Source organism: Salvelinus namaycush, chromosome 20 (genome assembly GCF_016432855.1).
Source record: "Salvelinus namaycush isolate Seneca chromosome 20, SaNama_1.0, whole genome shotgun sequence".
Lineage (NCBI taxonomy): Eukaryota > Metazoa > Chordata > Actinopteri > Salmoniformes > Salmonidae > Salvelinus > Salvelinus namaycush.
The window spans coordinates 42,411,483-42,420,154 of record NC_052326.1 but is presented as its reverse complement, the minus strand read 5'-3'; positions in this window follow the sequence as shown (position 1 = coordinate 42,420,154).

Genomic DNA, 8,672 nt, shown 5'->3' with positions numbered 1-8,672 from the left:
GATGTCGACACTTTTTGGGTAGTCCTGTAGCACATGCAAAAAACGAATTCAGAACAACAGCAGAGTAACTATAATATATATTATTTTTTATGTGCTACATACAAAAACTGTAATAAACATGAATACATTACTGCCTCCTCCATGTATATCGATATCCCATATAGAATGCGTACATTTGGATATTGTTGTTTACGCCCAAATGTACTTTATTGCCTTTGCTTTGTCAAACATGTGAAATGTTGTTTGTGTCTGTTAAGGCCTCTGAGCCTGGGTTCCTAATTTGTTATCCATACTTGTAACTCAAGTTTTCACAAAAATATTCCTTTGACAACAATGCACATTTTATGCAAAAGTCCAAGTTAAGCATCCGCATCTCAAGTATGTCTTTGGCCCTGTATGACCAGCATCTTTGATAATTGACTATACTAATTAGAAACAGCACTGGAGCTCATTCCTTGTTGGTTATTCTATATTACTTTATCGGCAGGTAAGGAAGGAGAGAAGAGACTCACTGCTGAAGTAGTACTGTGTGGAGATCAAAGCCACAGCCAGGGCCAGCAGCACTCCAACCAACGGCCAGACAACCTTGGAGCCACAGCCTGAAACACAACAGAAAACCTGTTAAATAATCTTTAAACTGCTGGGACGTATATCGTGTCAACGTAACTAGTTACATAACATTGGGGTTACAGACATAGCCCTGGTTCTCCAAAAGAGAGAACGAGACATCACTAATTGGGATGGGATAATCTTAGTGTGGATTTAGTTGAACACATTGCCTGGTAACTGTCTGTAAATTACTACAACTACAATACCTCTTTCGCCATCTGGCTTGCATCCTTAGTCGACACGGCGCCCCGCCGCACCACCACGACAGGTCTGCCGACGAATACTCCATCCGCTGTGCTTTCAACCGGCCTCCTTCGGACGTCGGAGCAGACGCTTCTACTAGCCCCGGGCTACTAACTTTAAACGCCGTGTCGCCCGCGTACTAGCGTAGTAACGACTACTCCGCGGCTTCCCTGTTCCTTCTATTGCTGCCCCCTGGACCCTATGATCACTTGGCTACATAGATGATGCCCACTGGACTGTCCATTATCCTGAAGAGAGACGTGCTGAACATTTCATAGAATCTGAAGATATTCTAAGAATACTAATAACTTTACAAGAAATATGAATGCTTGTTGCCGGAGCATAATATTACTTGACAGTGAAAACTATAACTGAAAAGTAATCCTGTCATTTAATCCATGATTTCTGTTTGAGCATAGTACAAATAATGTATATCACACATAAATATACACTTGAACAAACACTCAATGTAATATTTATTAATGTAATATTAGAATTACATTTAGCACAATAGCGCTCCTAAAATGTTTCTCTTTTATTTGCTTTGAAAGATATTTGAAAAAATAAGAAAAAAACAAACAATGATATTGTGATCAGAACAATAGTATTATATTTAGTTAAACACATATATAATATATAGTATAGTTAATCTTGTGTACAAAATCTAATGTAACTATGGTTGAAGATATAATTTTTTATATTTCTGCTATTCTCATCATTTGTAGTATTTGTAGTCTCATACTTGTATTTCTTTATATTTCCCTCTGACAATATAATTGTTAATTTGGGCTTGTAACGCTCCTCCTCTTCGTCTGATGAAGAGTAGTCAAGATCGGACCAACACGCAGCGTGGTAAGTGTCCATGTTAATATTTTAATATAACAGAACACGAAACAAAAATAACAAGGAGAATGTAAGAAACGAACCAGTCCTGTCAGGTGAAACAACACAAAACAGAAAACAACTACCCACCAACACAGGTGGGAACAGGCTACCTAAGTATGGTTCTCAATCAGAGACAACGATTGACAGCTGCCTCTGATTGGGAACCATACCAGGCCAAACACATAGAAAAGGACAACATAGAACAAAACATAGAATGCCCACCCCAACTCACGCCCTGACCAAACCAAAATAGAGACATAAAAAGGATCTCTAAGGTCAGGGCGTGACTGTAACGTCTGGAGAGTGATGGGTGTGGAGTCAGACGCAGAGAGCAGCAGGTAGACGGGAAAAACGCTTTAATGTCCTTTCGGCTAGTAAAAACATGGGTGAAGCCCAAAACACAGGTGCAACAAACCCAAAACCATAGTTACTAAAAAACCCGGACAGCGAAAACCCAACAGAACACAAACACCACATACGTCAAAATAACAACAAGCCCGCACAAACACCAGCGGGCTAAACGAACTTAAATAACACCCATCCCAAAACCCCAACAAGGAACAGGTGAAAACAATTAGACAAAAACAAACGAAAAGGAAAAAGGGATCGGTGGCAGCTAGTAGACCGGTGACGACGACCGCCGAGCGCCACCCGAACAGGAAGGGGAGCCACCTTCGGTGGTATTCGTGACAGTGACAGGGCTCATCCATTTCTGTTACTATTGTTACACCAAAAGGCAATCAACAGCAGTGGCAAGAACCACTTTTATTTAGATTTGTCATTCTTTTATTTTCTCCATACTTAACATTGATACAAATAGCTTTTTGAAAAAAAGCAATTATTAAAAGGCAATCATATACTGTACACAGCAATCCCTTATATCACACATTTGGTTAAATACTTTAACAATTTTTTTTTTTAAACATTTAGCAGACACTCTAATACAAAGTGATTTACAGGAGCAATTTGCTTAAGGGCACATCGACAGATTTTTCACGTAGTCGGCTCAGGGATTCAAACCAGTGGCATTTCGGTTAATGGCCCAACACTCTTTTTTTTAGGGGGTGGATCAGCTTTAATATTGCGGATAGATTGTTGCTTCCATCAATGTAATTGTCTGCATAATTTCCAATCCCCCGTATATTTTTGGGGTAAATATATATATCTATATAGTACTTTAAATACACATACCCACATACATACATATATATATATACTGTTCTCCCCACTGTATATATACATATATATACATATATATATGTATATATGTGTATATGTATGAATATTTATGTATATATATATATACATACATAAATATTCATACATATACACATATATACATGCATACATATACACACTTTTTTTTTAGAATATACCTTTATTATTCCCCGCAAACCCTACCACCCCTCCCCAATTGGAGTAAACTAATAAACAATAACACTTAGGCGTCTACCTTCAGCTCATACATATTATACACACTTACAGACACAATCCATTTTACAATAGTTATATTTTGCTTGTTTTTAGTCCTTCCTCTATTTCTGATGTCCATCCAGTTTGATTTCTATTTGTAACTGTGCTATTTCACCAAATGTCTGAACCTATATACATTTTACAGTCCCCGTTTGTTTTACATTGTTTATCTTGTTATTAGTCACCCTTCAGCTCCATTCAACCCCTCCCATCTCATTCCTGGACCTGTGAAAAAAAACGAGCTACATATTTGATACCAAAATAAATGATCTAATGACTCTGCCTCCTCGCAGCAAAATCTGCAGAGCTGGGAAGATTGTATCCCCCATATATATAACATTCTATTTGTTGCAAGAATTTTGAATAATAATTTTAATTGAAAAATTTGAAGTTTTGAATCCGGTGTCGTTTTGCGTGTCAATTCATAAACCATGTTCCATGGAGTTGGTTCATCAAAAATCTCTTCCCAACTATTTTGCAATTTATATGGCACATCTGTCAATTTTTTGGTCCTTAAATTAAATTGGTGTATATTTTTATTCATCACAATTGTCTTTAACCATTTTTGGTATTTAATGCAGGGCCAACAGACAAGTTCCTTACTTTTCCCCCCTTCCACTTGCCTATCCCATTTTTGTGGTAATGCTGCAATTAGTTGGTTGTAATTTTGGGTAGAGCAGACATTTCCATATGTCTGTATTAGCTGCATGTGTGACATAACTCCACCAGTCCAACTTATGATATAATTTACAAAAATTATACCTTTTTAAACATTTGAGCAATTAGCATATTTGAGTCTTTTCAGGTTGATTAAACTGAGAATGCAACCAACTTTCTAAGGCTTGTTTAAAAAATAACGATATATTGTTTTCAAATAACAAAATGTTAAGGCCCAACACTCTTAACCATTAGGCTACTAGCTGCCCTATGATTGGTTAAGTACTGTAAGAAACATTGAAATATAGTTCACCTTACACAAGTAATTCATTAAACAATGCTAGACGAAACATTAGGCAAAACATGTGTGTGTGTGTGTTCTGTGTCTCTGTCTGTCTGTGTCAGTCTGTGTCGATTATCTAGCTCTAATGATGACAGACAAGGCAAGCTATATCACAGCTAGTCAGCCATTGCTACTTACTGTATGCTTAGTTCACCCAACTGTAGCTTTTACATTTACATTTAAGTCATTTAGCAGACGCTCTTATCCAGAGCGACTTACAAATTAGCTTCTCTGTCTCTTTCCTTCCCACAATGCATAGAGCCCCTATAAGGGCAGGGGAAATGATCCTAATACTGCTGCTGTTCCATCTCAAATGAGAGGAGCCTTCTTCTAACTACATTTGAATGGCAAGTAACTCACACACTCTGTTTGTCTAATGTAGTGCTAAATGTTCAATGAACTCTCTCTCTCTCACACAGGCATCCCCCGGTCATCCCCACACACACACACACACACACACACACACACACACACACACACAGACACAGACACAGACACAGACACAGACACAGACACAGACACACACACAGACACACACACACACACACACACACACACACACACACACACACACACACACACACACACACACACACACACACACACACACACACACACACACACACACACACACACACACACTGTTTGGGGTTGGAGAGCCCTCATTGTGAGTAAAACAGGGAAGCCCAGGTAGGATTAGAGAAAAAGCACCATGGAGGGTTAGGTGAGTCAACACAGATACAAGGGGATGGAAACTGGCTAACTGTCAGAGCCCCTATATCTCTGTCTGACTGGCTTTTCCTGGACACCCACCTTCTAACTACAGAACACACCAACACAATGCACAATCCCCCTGTGGTTATGAGTTATTGCGTCACTTATAGTCCTATAGTATTAGGCAATGACAATCAACATGACATTCAGATCTTTTGTTACTTTAGGCTACTTTAAAGCAAGTAAAAGTGCTCTTTCCTTTTCCAATGTCAAGGAAGAGCATGAGGTGACGCAAGACATGATTGCAACATGAACAAGGTGAGAGGAGCACTTAATTGCATTTCTCAAATGGAAACTCAAATGGAACAGTTGTTATGCCCACAGCCACCCCAGCTAGCAAATGTGGTTCCTTGGAAGTTGTGGGAACATATGTTCTTGGTTCCACATTGGTTGAGGGAACAAAGCCTCAGTGGTGGAAAAAATACCCAATTGTCATACTTGAGTAAAAGTAAAGATACCTTCATAGAAAATGACTAAAGTAAAAGTGAAAGTCACCTAGTAAAATACTACTTGAGTAAAAGTCTGAAAGTATTTGGATTGAAATATACTTAAGTATCAAATATAAATGTAATTGCTAAAATATACTTAAGTATCAATAGTAAAAGTAAAAGTATAAATCATTTCAAATTCCTTATATTAAGCAAACCAGACTGAAACATTTTCTTGTTTTTTAAATTTACGGATAGCTAGGGGAACACTCCAACACTCAGACATAATTTACAAATGAAGCATTTGTGTTTAGGAGGCCACCAGATCAGAGGCAGTAGGATGACCAGGTAAGTTATCTTGATAAGTGAGTGAATTGGACCATTTTCCTGCCCTGCTAATCATTCAAAATGTAACAAGTACTTTTTGGGTGTCAGGGAAAATGTATGGAGTAAAAAGTACATCATTTACTTCAGGAATGTAGTGACGTAAAAGTTGTCAAGAATATAAATAGTCAAGTAAAGTACAGATACCCCAAAAAACTACTTAAGTAGTACTTTAAAGTATTTTTACTTAAGTACCGGTAAAACGGAACGTTTTTTAAAAGTCCTGAGAAATGACTATTTCGCCTGTTCTGGGAATGTTTATTTTTAGGTTGCAGGTAGGTTCTGAGAACGTTTTACTCTGGTTCCTTGAAAGTTTTCCTGGGAGGTTTTATTAATGCTCTGAGAACAGAAATTCTATGTTATTTGGAGGTTATTCAATAACTTCCTTAAAACTTTCACTGAATATTTCAATACGTCTTTTAATAACACTGCTAGCTTATTTGGGGTAAAAAACATTTTTTACTCCAAGCACAGACAGGACACAAAGAAATTCACTTCCTTAGGCATTAATCATATAAACGCATCTTTTTTTTTTTTTATTGTGACGCGGCATCAGTGAGATTGGAACTTGTCATTTTCGGTTCTTTATCCATGGAATTAGTCCACTGCACTACCAGGATGGAGCTAGCATGCCATATTTTTTTACGCTTGCAAAGCTGATCATTTTAGTCTATTTAAACATAGCCCATGTCAAAGGGAACAAGCACTCATTAAGATCAGGTCTGGCAAATTAGTGGGCGCAGCCAACACACTGAACAAGATAGAGGATAGAGAGAGTTTTGTTGACGCTGAGAAGGGAATTTTTTAAATAACATTCTTAGAATGTTCTCTGAACATTACTAAAGTTTTCTTGTGTTTTTTTATGGAAAGTTTTCTTAACGTTCTCTGAACATTACTCAAGTTTTCTTGTGTTTTTTTTATTGAAAGTTTTCATAACGTTCTCTGAACAATTTGAGAACATTACTTTAAATAGAACCATGAGTAAATCTGTTGGAAACATTATGCTGAAGTACTAAAATTCACATAGAAGAATGTTGTTTCTTAACGTTCTTGAAACAATTTGAGAACATGACTTTAAATAGAACCATCACAAAACCTGTAGGAAACATTTTGCTGAAGTACTGAAATTCCCACAGGAGAATGTTGTTTCTTAACGTTCTCTGAATTATTTGAGAACATTCCCAATGTCAAACCAGTTGTATAACATTCCTAGAACAATACCAAACATTTAAATTAAATGTAACCATGTTTGAACCTTTAGGAAAATGTTTTGTTCAAGTAATGAAATACCAAGAAATTGTATTTTTGTTGTCAAGTTCTTAAATGTGCTGAGAATGTTCCAAAGCAAAGCAACTATCCTGCACGGTAAGGTTGTATGCAAAATAACCGTAGGACAACCAAGCTCTCACCAATCTCTCAGAAACATGGTTTTCAGAACGTTATGTGCTAGTGTAATGTCCTTGCTTACATTTGGAGATGTTGGCCAAACTGCTAATATAATGCGGCCGACAAATTCGACTATGCCAACAAATTGGCAAAAGACAGGTCATTATAACTATAGCCTGTAGGCCAGTAAGACTGACGTAATATTTATGTTGATAGGCATATAGTCGCATGCGTAAAAGGTGGTCAATGTGTCTACAATGAGTCTAGGCTACACACCTGTTTCTACATCCCATGAAGAATAGCTTAAAAGTGTTGCTGTGCAAAAAGACATGAAAATGGTCCAAAAGTGGATGCAGACACTTGTTTTACTGTTCTTTTGTCAAGGTAAGTCAGACTTTTTCATATTACTATACTGTAGTACGTTCATTCCCTTCAGATGATCTTTTTAAAGTCATCGATTTGATGTTGCCAGAATACTTGAACTCTCACAGGCCTAGATCATACAGTGTCGTTATATAGGCTTGCCATATAGCATTTTATATTCAATTTAAATTTAAATTTGAATTGTAATTTATTTGTTGTCCAAATTAATTCAGTGTTGTAGTTTTGTCTAAAGTGTATTTTTAAAGTAAAAGTTATTGTTTAGGCTATAGCCTGGTAAACCATCATAAAATATATCACGTTCAGCAATTGCATTTTTAATGAATGACACTGTGAAGCAACACAAACATAGGCACAGACACATGTATACACACGATAACATACGCACTATACACACGTACACGTAGATTTGGTACTGTATATATGTGGTAGCGGTGGAGTAGGGGCCTGAGGGTACACAGTCTGTGAATGTATTGTAATGTTTTTAAAATTGTATAAATTGCCTTAATTTTGCTGGACCCCAGGAAGAGTAATGGGGATCCATAATATATACAAATTAATAAGACATCTTCAATAAGAAATAATGTATTTAGAAATTTGTTGAATCTCTAATTTGTACTTTCTTCCCTTCAAAAAAAATTCACAAACGATATCAGAAACTCTCCAAAGGAATTATCTAACAGAGAAAAGGGATGGTGACCATGCACCTTGCTGGGCCAGGTGAGTAGGCTAGCTAGGCTACATTACATAAATCAATTGTATCAGAATAATAAAGTTCTAAACATCAATGTTTTTTTAAATCAGAGGTTCTTTATAGCCTATTAACAGTCTGAAATTTATCCATGCTAACACACCTCACTTTTTAGCCCCTCGACAACAACAACCACGACGACTACATCAATGAGCACAGCCATAGAGCTAACCAGCTCTACAACTGCCAAGTCGTGCAAAGGTAGAATATTTGACATCATCAACATCACAATTATTCTTTTCATTATATAAATGCCCTCATATCTTTGATAGGGTTGATTTGGATAATCATAGTAGAATTTTCCATTATTGAATGGGGTTGAACATTGTAAAACATTTATCCCAAATGTCTTCTGTGT